The sequence below is a fragment of the Crotalus tigris genome, unplaced genomic scaffold, assembly GCF_016545835.1.
Source record: "Crotalus tigris isolate CLP2741 ecotype Arizona unplaced genomic scaffold, ASM1654583v1 scf7180000024432.2438137, whole genome shotgun sequence".
Classification (NCBI taxonomy): domain Eukaryota; kingdom Metazoa; phylum Chordata; class Lepidosauria; order Squamata; family Viperidae; genus Crotalus; species Crotalus tigris.
In genome coordinates this window covers 686,488-706,172 of record NW_024100599.1, presented here as the reverse complement: position 1 = coordinate 706,172, position 19,685 = coordinate 686,488, and the positions used below count along the sequence as shown (strand labels likewise).

General features: G+C 38.5%; 1 protein-coding gene and 1 long non-coding RNA gene across 12 annotated transcripts in view; one reads left to right on the top strand and one right to left on the bottom strand.

Moving 5' to 3' along the window:
* Positions 1-15,182, top strand: part of LOC120302407 — a 69,261-nt gene extending 54,079 nt beyond the window's left edge. Inside the window, exon 3 of the long non-coding RNA XR_005555125.1 lies at positions 12,493-15,182. This is a non-coding gene — a long non-coding RNA (uncharacterized LOC120302407). The remainder of the gene's footprint in view (positions 1-12,492) is intronic.
* Positions 1-18,325, bottom strand: part of IRF2 (interferon regulatory factor 2) — a 48,234-nt gene extending 29,909 nt beyond the window's left edge. Inside the window, exons 1-2 of one of the 11 annotated variants that reach the window (XM_039330735.1) lie at positions 16,125-18,325; positions 12,340-12,439 (exon numbers count right to left, since the gene is read on the bottom strand). The gene's annotated coding sequence lies outside the window, so the exon portion shown is untranslated. Of the gene's footprint in view, positions 1-12,339; positions 12,440-15,199; positions 15,532-15,562; positions 16,053-16,119 lie in introns of those variants that run through there. The other 10 variants (XM_039330740.1, XM_039330734.1, XM_039330744.1 and 7 more) reach the window with 10 other exon arrangements.
* Between the last annotated feature and the right edge of the window lie 1,360 nt (positions 18,326-19,685).

The window sequence follows — 19,685 nt, the reverse complement described above, 5'->3', positions numbered from 1 at the left end:
GCAAATAAAGGATTGGACTGCCTCTTTTCTGGGCTCAGGCAGAACCAGCCAAAAGGGTTCAAATGACTCAAGCTATTCAGAGGGATCATGGAAATGGATAATTGTTATGAGTGCCGCCTATGCTTGTTCTTACAATATGAACAGCTATATAAATCATTTAAAATAAGTAAATACATAAATAAATGGTTCTCTCCTCACTTTCCATACCCTGGAAATTAGCTAAGAAAAGTGTAGCTACATAAGTTAAACAAAGCATCTCAATACCTTCTCTTCAGGTCAGAAAAATTACTTGAGACAATTTCATAAGCAAAGTTATCACAAGTGCAAGAAACCCTGTTTATGTCCTTTGAGCATTTCCAATGATCTCATACTATCACCATCAGCAATTTGCCACTGGTATGCTAGAAGAAGGAAAACATCTAGTTCAGTGATGGCGAACCTTTTAGAGACCGAATGCCCAAACTGCAACCCAAAACCCACTTATGTATTTTTGGGTATTGGGTGGGCGTGGCCCATTGGGTGGGTGTGGCTGCTGTGGTAACAGCAGACTGGTTGGGACTAAAAAGTTCAATCAATCAATTCCAACTTTGCGAGATCTTTTTTTTCCCTTGAGAAATTGAAATTGATTGATTGAACCTTTTTTTTTTTGTTTGCACACAGCGGCGGAGGCCTAAAACAAAAAGGTTTTATAAAACCCAGCTGAAGGCCTAGGACTGGGGCAACAGTGCGCATGCCTACAGAGAGGGCTCTGTGTGCCAGCTGTGGCATGCATGCCATAGCTTCACCATCACAGATCTACTTGATTAGCAAATTCTGACAATGAGGGTTTTGAGCTTTATTATGACTCTGCTTTGGATGAAAAGCAAAGGAGAGGTTGCCACCCAGATCATGGATTGTGAATTGCAGCAATGTGGAGGACCAACTGGCTGGGTTTTGAAATCAGCAAATTCAATAACCTAAATGCAGTATGGCTTAAGAATAGAAGAACAAGAGTCAGCAGACGCATGAAGAGGTAGAAAGATAACATCAGCAACGTTAGTCGTGCTTGCTAGTTCCCTGTGACTTCAATGCCAAGGCAAAATTTGAAAGGTCCACCATATGCTTTATTGTACATGAAATCTACTCTGTAATAAAAACAAGGTTGTCCCTTTGGAATGGCACCAGGAAAAATAGCTACCACCGCTGGAGTGGGGGTGGGTATTTTCTTGTCTGCTGACACCACTGTAACCATCACACTTTCTGAGACTTACTTAGTATCCTTACCATAATATAAATGAGTATATTTTGCATGCATCTAAAGGGCTCTAGGGATTTCAGTACATTCACCTGCCAAATAGATATTGTGACCCAGGTAAAACATAAGAGTGAATTCAAAAGTGAGGGGGAGGTTGAACTGAAGAAGCTTAAGCTACCTTCTCAAGTGACAGCTGTACAAAACACAAAGTCAAAGATGAGACCCTGCAGACTGCTATAACTGCTCTTATTAAGCATCCCTGTCACTATCTGCATTTAGGCATTAGCATAAATGCAAACTAGACAAAGATTCAGGTTAGTCCTATATGTTGTCAACTTGCAGTCTCCCTGACTAATAAACATATTACAATATAAGATAAGGTTGTTGCTTCATGTTAGTCTCACCTGAAACAAGCCTTCTGGAACCAGATCTGAGGACAGCCATTAAAGTGTACTGTTCGTGGTGGCTCTTGGCTCTGAAAAAAATCAGCAGTGGGAGCCACAGAATTCACCCTTCACCAATTCTGGCCCAGGCCAGTTAGGAGATATTTACTAACCTGAATCTAAAGAACCCAGAGCAGAGAAACTATAACCTCATCTACACTTTCCTGAAGAGTAATTTAATTTCTTCTTTGTCTACAGGGCAGAAGAGCTTAAAGAGCAGTTTTCTTTTCTTTTTGGCTCTTAAATGAAGGGAAGTCTATCTGTGTTCCTGTTTTCTGTTTCAATATTCATTTTACAGAAGTTGAGTTGATGACTTTTATGGAAATTTTAGCCAAAAAACTATATAAGTTAGAATTGAAGCCTGAGACCCAAATCTGACAAAACACACAAATTTCCACAAAGCACAATAAAATATCAGTTTCATAGAAAATAGATAATGGACAGAGAAAAACTAATTCAATCAATTCAAAGAAATGTACATTTTCTTTGAAAGCTAATACAACCAGCTATTATAGAAACTAATCTCAGACTTTGTTTGCACAACACATCAATTCATAAGCTGGTTTATTTGCCTCTGGTGTAATCTATGTGGTGTGAAGTTAGCCATTACAATTGATAAGCTATGGTGTATCACTTAGCATATGTAAACTTTAGCAATTGTGTTTTACTCAACAACTAATGGTTAACAAAATAATGGTGTAAATCAGCCACAAGCCAGAGAATATAGAATATGCTTTCTTTATCCCCTCAAAGAAATTACCTAGAAGCCTAGCAAATTGTATTTGTTTGATGATGTTATAATGCATGTCACATCACCTGTCCCCTGTTGCCAACATCCATGTGTCCCCTTTCCCGCTGTCCATTCTCCCTGTTCTTCCTACACACACACACACACACACACACACACACACACACACAAACCCAGTATGATGGTTGCTTTCTCTTAATCATCTCTACACCTACAATGCAGAAGAGAACAGAAGGTAGTACCAAGTACTTCTCTCAAGAGACTTCCCTATCTCTCCTAAACAGTTGCAAACTAAAAAAAATTCTCTATTGACTCAGCAGTGCAGATAATCCACTTCTCATAAAAAGTCCCACGTAGTAGAAACCCAGCCATAATATATACAAGAAGGTAATAATGAAGACCCATAAATACATCCATAAAAGACAATGTATAGTTTCAAATAGCATCGTTACTCAATTTTGTTCATAAGCAAAATTGTGGCATCAAGAGGGCAGTGGCCACTTACAACAAAGAAATAATCGCACACCAGAGCATTGTAACAGGTTTATGATCTTGTCTGACAGTTACATGATGTCTTCTCCTCAGTATGAGAAAATAAAAACACTGAATGCCCAAAAGTGTCAGATCCATGATAGTTCTAAGGAGACTAAGTACATATAAAATAAACACGAATAAAACAAAAATGAAATCAGTTTACTAGTAATACTTTCAACTGGACTAATTTAATACCTCCAGTGGACATAAGCCTTCTGTTTGGTTAAAATAAAATTTGCTAATAAATTTCACACTGTAAATAATCACCCAGGACTTATCTTTGATGCAGACTGAATTTATAATCAGTTGAAATGTTCTTCCACTAGTTTCTAAAGAGACTATTTTTAAATCATACTTCTATTTATTCTCTTGTATTGAGACTGACCCATGTTCTAGATAGAAACCTAAAAGTTATTATTGGTGGTTGATGACATGTATCACTTCAAAAGAAAAGCAGATGGTGTAGCCCTAACATGAAGTCAAATGCTACTGGGTTCTATAATAATGTTGGTTAAGCGATGTGGGTATCTGGCGTTATGTCAAGAGGTTAATGGTGCTTCTGTATGTAATGTGGTATTGTCTGCACTCTTCACAATATTTAACTGTTCAAAAGAAAGGGGAAGTTTGAGAGAGAGTTGCAATTAATAAAGCAGCTTGCTCACATTCATCCTGAGATGTACAGTTCTCACTGGACTGTAGTGCTTCTAGTCTTTGTTGCTACCAGTATGTCTTTTGAGAAAGAGTTTCTCTAAGACACATATCTACTCGAGAAATCAGGTTTACCTCTTGTGCCCTTCGGAGTTTCTAATGCAGTTTTCAAAGTTTCTTCAATATTTAGCATCAAATTTTAATTTCCAGTATGACAAAAGGAGACAATCATTTAATATACAGAGTATATTGTAACAACTGAGCTGTGGTGGTATTGCAAGCTAACTCTATTCACTGCCAGAATCAAACCAGGAGTTCTGGCTCAAGGTTCATTCAGCCTTCCATCTTCCGAGATTACTAAAATGAGGACCCAGATTGTTGGGGGCAATATGCTGACTCTGTAAAATGCTTAGAGAGGATTGTAAAGCACTATGAAATAATATACAAGTCTAAGTGCTATTGCTATTGTTAGCTGTAAAATTTAATTATCTTAAGATTCTTTTTTTCCCTTGTCCCTACCTACTTTCTCACATGCAGTCCTTGCCCCTTACTCATGACCTATTTAAAAAAAATAATACCTCTGCTTTAGGATCAGTACTTTTTCACACATCTTCAACACAAAGCTGGATAACCAGCAAACGCTCTCACAGTAGATTGCACAATGACTCAAAAGTAAACTACTAATAAAATCAGTGGAATTTTTTCTTTGAGTCAGACCAGACTGGGAAGTCTCTTGCTGTAAGAATTTTTTAAAAACTTGAAAAAAGCAAGAAGTTTACACAAATTATAAAGACCAAGCAAGTGTCTTATCAAAATCGGAAACACAAACTGAAACCAGTGAACAGAAGAAATAAGAAATGAAACTGGACTGGGTATTATACTTAGATTGGTTTTAGTCAGCAACTGGAAAAAATAAGTTAAACCAAACCATAGCAGCAGCTATGATTGCTGTCAGCTTTTTGTTAGTTTTGACACTGTTTCAGTTTTATTTAGGATTCTCTAACCTCCAGGTGTTTTAAGATTACTTTCAGTCCTGTTATACAGTAAATACATCTTCTATAGTAATTGCTTTAAGGTCAGGGGGCAAATTATAAAACTCTCCAAAGAGGTGTTTGGCGGGTTCATAAGAGGTAAACTACAGGCAGTCCTTGTTTAGCAGCTGCCTCATTTAGTGACTGATTGCAGTTACAATAGTGATGGAAAAATAATTTTGTAACCAATCCTTGCATTTATGGCTTTCACAAGTCTGTACAGCAAAAAAAAAAAAAAAAAAACCTGAAGTAAGACCATAAGCAGTCACAATTTCATTTTGACCACTTCACTTAATAACCAAATTGCCAGTCCCAATTTTGGTCCTTAAAGGAGGACCATCTGTATCTATTTATTAAGGCACAGCCTTAAAAATATGGGGACAAGTCTCCACTATTATGTAGGTGACAGATCTTTCTTTCCAAAGAATTTGGATTAGGACCATCTAAAAATCATATGTACATTTCTTATTCTCTGCCCCACATTTAAATAAGATGCTTTATAAAACATCTCGTTGCTTTTGTTCCTTTTGTTGTTGTGAACTCTTTTTATAAAAAGCTCTGTGCAGTGAGAGCCTTTTATGGAAGATAGTCTTACTTTCCTGATAAGAACTGAAATGGAAGTTTATTTTTTTATCTGCCACATACACACAGGAATAATTGGCACAGTGAAAACACAAAATAGAGAATAGGATTTTTTAGGATAGCAGTGTTGGGCCAACCATCCTGACTTTTTTGACCATACCCTGTGGACATCCTTGACAAGGAGTATGTTTATAGTAACAAATAAATATTATAGAAATGAATACTGAATACTTCTCCTAATAGGTTCACTAGACAGATATGAAATAAACATTTCTTTGTTCTCCATTCCCAAGTAGAGAATATTTTTCCACCGTGAACAGCAGTAATTTTGTGGTTGGCAAATACTTTTGACTTAAAAACCTAGCATGCTACAAGCCAAAGCGTTAGATTCCACCCTCATCTTTACTTAAAAAGTGCACTCAAGGTCCAAAGTATGCCCATCAGACTCCAGGTTTCCTACACCTGCTTGGTGTACCTCAAGTTACTACCAACTTCTTTCTTTTCAGCTATATTGGGTCCCATTCAATAATGGCCCAATGACCTCTGTTCAGTGATAATGGCTGCAATGATCGTTGTAAAATGAGCAGTTTTTCGTACTTCTGAAGGAAGGCTCCCAAGGACTGCAGAAAGAGAACTCTACAGAACTCAAGTACCCGCCTGCTTCAACTTGTCATAAAACCTCCTTTTAATCAAGTTTTTCACACAATTTGCATAACAAGCATGCAGATTTAATGCCAGGACTTATTTTGTTTCCTGCTGAGAAATATACACAACAATCCACAAACCAATAAACATGGAACTACTGTGAATAGCATCACTTTTGCCCATTGCCCAAGCAGTCACTAATTAAGAACTCTGACTTGCTTTATTTGGAATGACAGATAAATACAATTATATCAGTCTCTGTTTAAATAATACCTCAGCAATATTTTAAATAAAATCATGGTTGCAAAATCATAAAAAGTAAAGGGACACTCTCTTGCCTTATCAACTCAAGTTGCTATCCAATTTGATGTGACTACCAACCGCTTCCCAATCCCAAATGTGAGTCCCTCATCAAAACTCGTTCACAGTTATCCAAGTATTTTGGGACGCACACAAGCTGTCTGCACTCCATCTATAGAGAGCAATGGGCTTCTTCATTCTAACACCATAGGTACATCTGCAGTATCTTCTATCTGAGCCATACAACCAAAGATGGCCTCAAAGCAATGCTACCATCAGAGATGGCCTAACAGGGATAAAGACAGACGCCATTAGTGCTTATGTTAGAACTTATATGTATAAGCCGAAACCTATTTTCTTAATATTAAGATATCTATCACTTATGGAAAAATCTGGAAAAGGCTTGAACGACCCAGTATGGTGATTCAGCATATTTGGCACTGTATAGGGCAGAAACCACTTGCCACTTAAGTCAATGCAAAGTCATATCAATGTTCTTTGCAATAAATGGTTGTCATATTGAAAGCAATATATACAAAATATGAAAAGACCCCTAATGCAAGAATTACTTATTTTCCTCTTACTTCTGAAGCCAACACTAAGGTATTACACAGTTTACTTTAGGGTTGACAATTAGGTTTTAGATAAACCTAGTTCAGTGCCAGCTTGGGCGAGTCACACTTTCTCATCCCTAAGAAGTAGGCAATGGCAAATCAGTTATGAAATGTTGCCAACAAAACTACAGGAATTAGTCTAGGCCACGGGTGTCAAACTCGCCACATCACATGACGTGATGCAATGTATCACAACTTTTTTGCACTGCCGGAGCTGGGGTGGACGCGGCCTCCATATGATGCAGCTGGCCAATGGGCTAGCAGTTTGACACCCCTGGTCTAGGCAGTCACTAGGAGTCATGACTGCCTTGAAGACACCAAAACAAAACAAAACAAAACCCTCCACAAAATATCATTGACGACAGTGCTATAAGAAACTGAATGAACCTTTAAAGAGATTAGGCTTGCACTTTTTTTCTAACTTATAGAAATTCTCATCTTTTCAACCCTGGCACAAGCTATCATTTGCCTCAGCATATGAAGTGAAAGATCATGGCTAGGCTTTGACTTACAAAGTAGGACTGCAAACCGAGATTTAACCATGTATGTATAAATAAACCAGACAAAGCAGTTAGCAATGATTGTGTTTTAACCAAGCTACTATCTCAATTAAGCAGCTCAAATAATTAGGACACAAAATATTTAGGCTTGGGTTAAGGGCTGACAACTGATTTTAGATCCCCAACCTTCTATCTGTTCCACTGCATTAAGTAAAGTTCTACAAAATCAGAGAGGGTGCAGACTACTGCTTTTCAAAAGTAAACCATTAGAGTGGGAACACAATTACTCAATGCCACTCTGAAGCAGACAAAAGCCCAAAGTCCATTATTACTTATTACACAATCAACACTTAGAGATTAATCATCCCATCCATAAACAAATATACAAAGCTGCCAAGGGGAATTTTACTCGATCAGGTACACTGTACTTCCTCCTGATTAAGGAGCTATTCTCCTAAGTCCAATTGATCCATAAGCTGATTTTTTGCTGTTGTTGTTGTTGCTCTTTTGCAAATGAGTAGGGAATTTCTGATGTACCTAATAACTCACATTCTCAGAAATTGTAAGAATTAGTTCAGACAACTAAGTTATAGTATTGCTTTGTAAGATTTGGAATCAGTGTTCTAAGCTCCTTCATGTAGCTCTATTGCCCTTTTGTGAGTCATCAATCATCAATCCCCTTTGGAATATTTATTAAAAATATAAAACCTTGAGCATATAGTCATGGCTGGCTGGAGAATTCTGGAGATTGAAGTCACACAACTTAAAGTTGCCAAGTTTGAAAAACACATTATTTTACATTCTGGGTAACAATGTAGGAGGATGGGAGGTTTGGGGGCCACAATTGTTAGGCTAGCTGATTAGATTTTCCAAACAGTTCAAGCTTAAGAACTTAGAGACAGTCGTATGCCTACAAGTTTGACTATGTTCAAATAAAACCAGTGGACTTTGACCTTCACGTCTCTACAAACTCTGTGCAATTACTGTTTATACTACTCTATTTTTTTCATAACTTTCAAGTTTTACCAAGAAGTGCCAGCTGTAACTCTTAAATGCCACTTAGAAAATAGAATATTTTAAGTTCATCATCCACAATGATGGCACTGAATAGGACAAGGATTTAATAATAAATAAAAATATCATACCACAAATATCATTGCTTTATTTACCACCAAAGACAGCCAAAAATAGAAGTAAAATATAGTAACCTGGAATTTAAAAAATTATAGATTTATAGAATGACCATAAGATCACATATCTTGATAGCAATCTCAGCTGAACAGAATTTAGCTGGAGATATTGGTGACCAATATGCTAATACAAAATGCACAATTTTCTCTTTGGACCAGCACAAGTTCTTATTAAGGAAGGGCTTTAAGCTTTAAGCAGCAGATGGCCTAAAATGAGCAGTGGATCAACACATGAGCAACTCTTTCTAAAGCTTCATCCAAACATGGACATCAGCATTCTGCAAAATGGAATACATACAGTGAAGGAAAAAAATTATTTGATCCCCTGATGATTTTGTACATTTGCCCACTGACAAAGAAATGATCAGTCTATAATTGTAATGGTAGGTTTATTTTAACAGTGAGAGACAAATTAACAACAAAAAAGCCAGAAAAACGCATTTCAAAAAAGTTATAAATTGATTTGCATTTTAATGAATGAAATAAGTATTTGACCCCTTCGCAAAACATGACTTAGTACTTGGTGGCAAAATCCTTATTGGCAATCAGAGGTCAGACATTTCTTGTAGTTGGCCACCAGATTTGCATACATCTCAGGAGGGATTTTGTCCCACTCCTCTTTGCAGATCCTCTCCAAGTCATTGAGGTTTCGAGGCTGATGTTTGGCAACTCGAACCTTCAGCTCCCTCCACACATTTTCTATGGGATTACAGTCTGGAGACTGGCTAGACCTCTCCAAGACCTTAATGTGCTTCTTCTTGAGCCACTCCTTCGTTGCCTTGGCCATGTGTTGTGGGTCATTGTCATGCTGGAATACCCATCCACGACCCATTTTCAATGCCCTGGCTGAAGGAAGGATCTCACCCAAGATTTGACAGTACGTGGCCCCATCCATCGTCCCTTTGATGCGGTGAAATTGTCCTGTCCCCTTAGCAGAAAAACACCCCCAAAGCATAATGTTTCCACCTCCATGTTTGACGGTGGGGATGGTGTTCTTGGGATCACAGGCAGCATTTCTTCTCCTCCAAACACAGCAAGTTGATGCCAAAGAGCTTGATTTTGGTCTCAGCTGACCACAACACTTTCACCCAGTTCTCCTCTGAATCATTCAGATGTTCATTGGCAAACTTCAGACAGGCCTGTACATGTGCTTCTTGAACAGGGGGACCTTGCAGGCACTGCAGGATTTCAGTCCTTCACGGCATAGTGTATTACCAATTGTTTTCTTGGTGACTATGGTCCCAGCTGCCTTGAGATCATTGACAAGATCCTCCCGTGTAGTTCTGGGCTGATTCCTCACCGTTCTCATGATCACTGAAACTCCACGAGGTGAGATCTTGCATGGAGCTCCAGACCAAGAGAGATTGACAGTTATTTTGTGTTTCTCCCATTTGCGAATAATCGCAACGTTGTCACCTTCTCACCAAGCTGCTTGGTGATAGTCTTGTACCCCATTCCAGCCTGTGTAGGTTTACAATCTTGTCCCTGACATCCTTGGACAGCTCTTTGGTCTTGCCCATGGTGGAGAGTTTGGAATCTGATTGCTTCTGTGGACAGATGACTTTTATACAAGTAACAAGCTGAGATTAGGAGCACTCCCTTTAAGAGAGTGCTCCTAATCTCAGCTCATTACCTGTATAAAAGACACCTGGGAGCCAGAAATCTTGCTGATTGATAGAGGATCAAATACAGTACTTATTTCACTTATTAAAATGCAAATCAAATGTATAACTTTTTTGAAATGTGTTTTTCTAGATTTTGTTGTTGTTGTTGTTATTCTGTCTCTCACTATTAAAATAAACCTACCATTACAATTATAGACTGATCATTTCTTTGTCAGTAGACAAACGTACAAAATCAGCAGGGGATCAAATAATTTTTTCCATCACTGTACCTTCCCTCAACACCCCAGAAGACAAGACATTAAGCCTTACTAAGATAAAAGCTGTCTGTTGAGAAATAGAAAATACTGCAGAATTACAGTATTTAAATGTAGAGGAGCTTCCTTGGAATGGTTCAAGGCCTCTCTGTCTTTCTGCTTGTCTCAGAGTTTTTATTTGATCTCTATTCAGATAGTCTTTGTTTAGCAACCAGAATTAGAACTGGCAATTTATTATTAAGTGAAGCAGATGCTAAGTGAAACTGCAACTGTGCTTATGATCTTATTCAGCTTTATTTGCTTTACAGACCTGCAAAGGTCATACATGCATGGAGTGGTCATAAAGTTTTTCATTGCTGTTGTAACCACAATCAACCGCTAAATGAAGTGGGGGGGAGGGGAACAATCTATCAAGAAAGATGGAATGAACCATGGATCCATCCTGTAAGATTAGTTTCAGACAAAAAGTTTTTAAACAGTTTTCCCAGACAGATAGCAAACTCAGGCAAAGAACTATCTCCTGAAAAAACTGCATTCTTAGTGTCAATGAGCCCCTAACTCCTTGAATATGTGATGCTTTTCATGGCAAGGGTCCAGGCAATCCCCAATGTTCATTCTGCAAACTGGCTATACACTGCCTAAATATGATAGAAAAATGACCTATTTTCTACATGCAATTAGAGATGGGCTTTTCCAAATAATGGATACAGAAGTGGAAGGCCACCCTTCATCAATACTGATTTGCAACATTACATAAAATCTGCTACTCAAACCAGAGGCAGTAAAACATGCAGAATCCAAATTTTGGACACGCTTATAAAAGTTTTTCTAGGGGTGCGAACCTATCTATTTCCTTTTTGTAAAGAACTCTCACCTCCTAAAAAGGGATGAGATAGTCCTGTCACTTATTCTACTCACATTAAAAATATGCTAAACAGAAAACATAGATCCCTGTATCTTTTAAAAATAATTCTGTACTAGAAGAGAAGGCATTTCTTAGAAAGTTGTTGATGGTGAGAAAATGTATATATTTTATTGTGTGTGATTACTAGAGACTGCCCTAAGTCGAGCAGTTTTCTCAGCAAGGTTTTTCCAGAAGTGATTTGCTATTGGCTATTTCATAGGGCTGAGAGAGTGACTGGCCCAATGCCACCTAGTTGCTTTGTACCTAGGGCAGGATTAGAACTCTGTCTCTGGGTTTTTAGCCTGATGCCTTAACTGTTCCATCAAACAGATTCTCAGTGCTGTGAATAACTTGCTATAAAGAATATTAACAATATGTTGACAGGATGTTTTTTCTTGCTTTAATGGGAGAGAATGACTCATTCATTTATGTCGGTTGCTGTCCTGGTCATGGTCTTAAAGCATTTATTGCACCTGTACTACCAAGCAGTTTTGAAAGTACATTTTTTTCTAAAATTGTAGGAACCAATATAAAATATGTCTCATTAAGAAAAATCATTCCAAATGGATTGTGACTTGTGATTGTACTTCAGTATCATTGGCACTGAAAGTTCTGTGAATGCAAGGTTATGTTTCTATATTTATGAGCAATTTCTATTCTGTTCCGCAAAACCTGATGCTCCATAAGCAAGATCAAATTGCCTAAATATCTTCATGTGGTCAACAAACAGTGAATGTACTTTTATTCCACTCCATTTCCTTCTTTGATTCAGAAGATTCACTCACACATAGAAACACATTTGTTTTGTTTGTTTAAACAATAATCATTGTTTTCAATATGCCAAACTTTATATAACCTCACAGTTCTCAGATTTTTCCAAAACAATAGAACCTTTAATAACTGCATCCACATTTAGTAGGTATAGGATTTACACTCTAGCCACTCCCTAGAGATGAATTTATTTACACTGCAAAGACTTCAAGATCCATTTCCATAAAGAATGTTTATTTTATACAGATGAACATAGAAATATCACATTAAAATAAGCATTCATTAATCAATTGCTAGAGCATGCAAAGATTCTCACACATTTTAGCTGAGTTTGTCAGTCAACACGAAGTTTGTGGATGCCAGAGTCTTGCTTCATCCTTAAGGCATGAAATCTTGTCACTGTTTCCATGCTTGGTCTTCAAAACACAACAAAAACTTAATGTGGCTTTTCTTTTCTCTCCTAATGCAGTATAAAGACTTCTGCTGCAAGCCATTCAGCTAAAAGCTTGAGAAGAAGTAACAGACTGTCCACACATTTGTGCTAGGCTTCTGAAGGTCTCTACTTGATTTGTTCTCTCCAAAGCAACAAAGGCTGACATAGCAGGGGATATCTACCACATCAAACAGGGCAAGTAGAACTGTAAAATCCAGAACTTCATGTCCACATTGATGGGAAACTAAATGTGACTCAAAGTAAACCACTAATATCCTTAAAGTGAGAGAGGCAAAAAAAAATCAAGCTATTTTCAACTGATGTTTGACCCAAAGTAAATCAGTAACATTTTTTAAATGGGAGAGATAACTTCCCCATAAAATGAATTTCCCACAGATGTTTTAAGATGGACTGAAAACCACCCCTTTGCTACCTTGCCTTCTATTTATAACCCCAACAAACATCAAATGCAAGAGAAATATTTCTTCCAGTGGTGGAAATAAGGCAGATCTGGTTTTACCAAACCAGGTGTTGGTATTAATTCATTGGTATCCATAAATTTGAAACCTAATTATCATCTAAGAAAGAAAAGTATAAGATGTTTTTTTCAATATTTTTTTACTATTTTGTAAGAGTTACAGAACTTAAAGCTCATTTGTTCAGCCAATTATTTGTACTTTTATCAATAAGATAAATTGCTTAGCTTGGAAATTAATTTTTTTTACATAGAACATCCTCTAAATAAGTCTTGTATTGGGGAACAAGATGCTATTTTGATTCATCATAGCATTACTATAGATATTTGTCATGTAATGCTATTTTTTTGCTATAGATTTTCCTAAGAGTATTCTAATATATATTCATTCTATATTTAAAATATATATTTATACCAGAGCTGTATAAACAAAGTCATAGCTTAGTACTGTTTAAAAATTATAAATACTTCTATTTCATTTTTGAATACACACATATAGCACATAAATAACTTTATGTACAAGGAGTAAAGGAATTTAAGGAAAGGACATAACTTAAAAATGCTTAATGAAATCTAAGAAACACAAACAAAGCTGCATATCTTGCCATAATGCCGGAGGTAATATGTCTTCTTCCAAACAGAAGATTAAATCTTAACTTTTTCAGTTTTCAAATTTCAGATGTGTTCACTTCATTATACAGTTATTTCACAAGTTGTCTTACTGACGTCAATAAAACACTAGAACTTTTTCTAGACTGAAGCCATAAATGTTCCTTATCTTCCAACAATTGTGTCTTCCAACTGAATAATCTTTTCTACACAAAAAAGGCAATGGCACACATTGCAAGATACAATTTGGAAACCAGAAAAAGATATGGTAAATTATTTAGCTTTGTTCTTATGCACATCAATTCATAAGAAAATCTTATTGAATTGAAAAAATAATTATAGAACATTAACTTTAATGTTCCATGCATTTTAATCTATTTGTTTTACGTATAGTGTATGGTAATAAGGAAACACATTAATACTAGATTTTAATTGCTGCTTGCAAAGCTAACTGCAGTTTCATGTCAAAAATCAAAACGCACAAAACTACGGGTAACCTATTTTTAGACTCAGTACAGTCAGTACTCAAAAATATTTATTTCAAGTATAGTAGTGAAAACAGTATTTGCATGGATTGTGCTGTTGGCATGCCCAAGGCTGCTTCCATTCATATCACTAGCAGCTAAAACCCACCAAAATGCTTAGTTGTGGTAACATCATGTGTGTTTCAAGATATGTAAAGCTTCTATCTGGGCAACAGTAAGATTTGCTATTCCCTTCTTCTGGTATCTTTTTCCAATCTAGCCTGACATTTCCTAGTGGTCTTCTATTCATGGACAAACCAGGTCCAACCCTGCTTTGCTTTTTGAGGTACCTAATTCAAGATGGCAAACATATCTAATTCATCTCCTTCCTCTTATTTTCTCCACAACAGCAACCCCACAAGGCCTTCTTTCATGCCTAAGGCAGGACTAAAACTCACAAACTCCTGCTTTCTAATCTGATGCTTAAACCACTGAACCAAACTGGCTCTCACAACTGGCTTAACCCTCACAACTGTGCAATACTTAAAGCATGGTGAAAGATACCCCACATCAATTCAATCAGCATGAGAGTTTGATCTAGTACACTACATAATCATTTAGAGCCATTTCTAAAGGACCTGCATTCAGAAAGAACTGAAGCACAACAGACTTCCCCGAAGCCCGTGCACCTGATCTAACTGTGTTCTAGTTAGCACCTGTACCCAAATGTGCGGGCTTTAACCTTAGCCTTCCTGGAAGGGCAACCTCTACCATTCCCAGCCATATTTTTTCAAAGCGTAAGAAGCCTGAAATGTAACACAGGGGGCATCAGGCTAGTAAGGACTCTTCCGCACTTCCCACTCGAAAAGCATCAGATCAGCGCCTGGGAGTCGTCGGGTTACCCTGGGGCCCTTTCCCATTCCCTGCTTCCTGGAACCCAACATAGCGCGCGAGCGGTAAAAGTGTCAAGAGAGGCGTTCTATCGCCGAGGATCCGTTCCCCGATTGGCCAGACGAGCATCTACGTCACGACTTGACCCGGCCGCTGAGGAAAGGAAGTGACCCAGCTGGCTTGTGTAACAGCCGCCTTCGCGGGGTATTTTTTTTTTTGGGGGGGGGACATTATGCTGACACAGCGGCCCCTCCTGGTTCTCCCAAAGCACCAAAGACTTGTTAGGAGAAAATTGCCGTCTTACCCCTGCCCCTCGGCAGGGCTGCTCCGCTCGGAGTTCTTCCTCTCGGTTGCCTGCAGCGAAAGCTGGCGCGGTGCCTCGGGGGACAGCAAAATGCGCCCTTTCCTGCGATGCACACTTATGGCCCCCACTCCTTCCGTGTCCGCCTTTCTCTTGCAGCACAAACATCAAGAAAAATTGGGCAAAAACTCTCCCCGCCCGGGACGCTTTTGGCAGCGCCTCCCAACAGGGCCTGATCTCGCCAAGAGCCGGTCCAAAGTCCTGCAAGGGTGGGAACCGAGAAGGCCAATGTCTCCCCCGACCTGCACGCGTTTCCCTGCCCGAAAACGGAAAACAAAGCAGAGGGCTGCTGGCTCGCGGGCTCACCTCGGTTTTCCGATTACCAGAGAGACTATCCGCCTGGCCAGTGGATGGCAAAGCAAGCGCCCTTTCCGCAACTCCCCAGAGCTCGTCTCCGCTGGGGTTCAAGCAAAATTGCCAGGGGGGGAAGGAAATCCTCGCTCGGCGAGAATCGTCTCGGCTGTGACATTCCGAGAGTTTTTCGCACTCCGAAAGCCCGTTTCTCCGCGGCCCGCCGACGCCGAGAGGAAAACCAAAGGGACGCTGAGGTTGGGGTTTCTGCCACTGACATGTTTCGCCGCCGCGCCAGCCGCCCCCACCCCGGGTCCGTCTTCGACTGCGGAGCCTGAAAGAGAAACACGTCCTCCCGTGCCTCTCTTCCCTGCAAATCCAAAAGTGAAATTAAAAGCCCGGCTTTCTCTTGTCAGTAGCTGCGCCTAACATCATATGACCCGCCACGGCCTTTGCATTTGGGATAAAACGCGTCCAGCATATGCGTAAATGCAAAATCAGATGAAAGAAATGTGTACGGTTATTGGATCTTGGTTTCTGGTTGTAAAAACAAAAGATTGTTCTGGATTTACCTTACCAATTATGTGTTTCCCGGTATTTATGTAATTCCTCAAGGTTGTCACGGTTGCCAAGAGACGCAAAATGGAAAGGAAAACCGGCGACGGAATAAATCGCGGGAGCAAAACTAAAAGTTATTCCTCCTCTGCATTTGGCGGGGATTAGTCCTGACGCCAGATCGAAAGCAAAACAAGGCGAGAAGGAGCGAGGAGTCCAATCTTGGAAATTCCTCCTCCCTTCCCTTCCTCCCCCCCCCTCCTCCACCTCTCCGAGGCCTGTTTGTGCAGAAGGGAGGTGGGGGCTGGAGTGAAAGAGGTGCGGAAGTTGGACGCAGCTGCTCATTGGCGGGCTCGGCCGCTTTCATCATTTCTCAGAAAAGCCGATTTCATTTTCACTTCCCTTCAGCAACAGCGACACCAGCACCGGGGAGGGGGCGGAAAGTGGAGGACGAAAGACAAATTTCCGTTCCTTGGCTAGAAAAGGCGGAGAGCTCGAAAGACTTAGGTCCTGCGGCCGCGTTTTTAAAAAACCGGGCTGCTCTCTTCCAACCGCCGGAGCCTCGGTCTCTGGAGCCGCGGATGGCATGGGAGCATCTTGCAGCATTTCCTTACACGGACGTCGCCGGAGAAGCCCGAATCTACAAGCTGCACGACTCGGCGTTTGGCTGGAGAGAAACGATCTCGTTGGTGCATCGCTCAGGAAAGAGCTAGAAAATCATCCTGTGTCAGCACTACGTGATTGGGCTGGGTTTTTTTGTTTTTGTTTTTTCCTCGGAGACCAGTGGCTTCCTCACCTAGTGACTGGCCAAGAACATTTCCTGTAGTTCTCGTTTAAGGAAAAATTGCTTTCAATTTTTCTGTCAAAGGAGAAAGGCATTTCAGATAAATGTTCATGGAATAAGTGAGATATTTTTGTTATTTAGAGGCCTTCTTGAAGGATCTGCATGAAGATCCTGGCTTTTAATTGCAAAGTTATTTCTCCAGAGGTCTGCAAGCCTCCCTGGCTTTACTTAAATCCTGAAGAAAGACGTCACTAAGGACTTTCTCCCTTGGAACTTTTTCAGTCTCAATTCTTCCATCATCACTAAAAAATAGTAATAATAATACATTCTTCTGAAACTTCTTGCAAATTGTTTGAGAATTTTTCTCTTCCCTTAATCAGTTTGGAGAAACGCTTTGTTCAATTTTGATACACACCAATTTGAGTGAGAATTTTCAAAGGCCATTTCGGTGCACTGCCTTAGACGCTCTTCCTCTAATGGGTGAGACCAATGTCTGCATCTTGGTGGTGTCATCATATTCAAAAATAGCCGGGAAAAATCTGGCTGTAGTCCAATTCCCACAAGCTTCAGGCTATTGGTTTGGCCAATATACCTCAGTAACAACCTAATAGCCAATTCTGGTGGGGCAAATAACCAAGCCCTTAAGGATTGGCTATTCAGTAATAGCATTCACTTTTCCTTTAAAAAAAAATAGAATAATCTTAATGGTTCACTGAGATTATGCATTAATTTAATTGTAGTATTAAAAAAATACAGTATAAAGGAAATAATATCGTGTACATTGTGCTACATATAGATAGTCCTCAACTTATGATTGATCACTCAGTGACCAAAGTTACAACGGACCTACTTAAAATCTGGATTCAAAATTCTGATAGTCACATGACTGAATTTTGGGAGCTTTGCAACTGGGCTGCATTTACGCAGCATCTCATAATCGTGTAACTACATTTTAGAATGATTTTGCTGATTTTGGCACCCAACTATAGCAAACCATTGGTTTGCTTCATGATTGCAACATTGCTTAACTTCCCCTAAAAAGTCATAAAATCTGGTTGGTCATCTATCAACCCATTTGATTTAAAATCTTGACCATCATGATTTAAAATTGTGATGGGCAGTTTCCATTATGGTCATAAGTCGAAGACTACTAGTGTAGCCGTAGTCTAGTTTTTAATCACATCATTAGATCTTGACACGTAGAACAATGTTGCTTATCTTTCCACTGCAGAAATAGTTAATAAGTAGGAAGGGAACCCATGTCAATAATCAAAAAGTTTAAAAATGTTTTTTTTTGCCACCCCCTCTCCATTCTCATCTCCACTTATAATTATTCCATTATCAATAAACATTTTTGATATGTAACTAAAATACATTCATATCTTTAAACCTTACTAATCTTATAATACCATATTAACAAACTTAGAGATATTAAATTGAAATGGGGCAATAGAAAAAAAAGGCGATGTCATTTGAGTAAATGTTTTCTCTTCTATTTTACACTTGCTACATAATGAGTTTAACAGCATACTGCTTTTAAAGTCCTCTGGGATATCCAGTAAAAGTGAAAACTAATGCTTGGCAGATTTGGTATCATTTTAAGATCACAAGGAACATACTCAATACTCCTACATATTTACCCATTGCTTTATTAATATTCAGTTCTTTAATTTACAGTTCTACCAAATAATAAAGTATTTATATTTTTTGCACTTAAAAATAAGGTATCAATCAAAATACCAAGTTTGAGTTGCCAAAAATATTTTATGAAATAAATACTAAATGTATATATGATTTATCCTTTAAAGAATACTTAATCATAGGAATCTAAAAATACTAGTTCTCCAAAGTACATTGAGGACTCTCTGAAGCCTTACTATACATGCAATAAATGTAAGTCACTTTTTTCAGTGCTGCTGCAACTTCAAATGGTCACTAAGTGAACTGTTGTAAGTTGAGGATTACCTGTAATCTCTTCCCCCTCTTTAAAATAAATGTCTATATGGTAGACATGTATCTGGTTGAGCTGAACCATATACATGTTACCATAAACTAATATTACATTATTTGGAAAAACGTGGATTGTTGATAGTGATCTCTAACCAGAGTATGAGAAGCCAGTAAAATGCTATAACTGTAGATTCTGAGTCTAGAAATTAATCTGATTAATTGTTTACTGAAGACCCTATTTTGATCATGACATCTGTGAACAGTTACTTGAAATGAAGCTTCCTCCGGATGTTTATATACCCACCATAGGAAAAGGTCTTCGTATAGAGGCAAATGTTTCATCTCTTTAAAATCTCAACAATCTCAACAATTATCTCAAACAGCGTTGCTCCGTACAAGAGAGGGAAACCAAGATTCTAGTTTTCACCTTCACCATAGAAGCACATTGGGTACTTTGGACAAGTTTCCCTTCCTCAGCTTAATCTGCCTCCCAAGATTGTTGCTGTGGAGAAAATAGTAGAAGCAAATGTAATATGATGTCCATGACACTTGAAGGCAGGATATAAATATTATAAATAAACTATTAAAAATACAAGACTTTAACTGATTAATTAAATCAGATTTTTAAGGCTCTTTCAGAAAAGCTTGAAGGGCAGGGAAGACATAGGTATTTTAATAAACCACAGAGAATGGTTGTGTTTGTCAAAGTCTGAAGCAATTCTTCACAATAATTTTCAAAATACATTCAGTTAAAGTTTGTAATTAAAGTTATATACAGTTTATTTCAAAATGATTTCCACTATGTTCAGCAGGGCAGACTTCAAGTACAAAGTATAATTACTTTAGTTC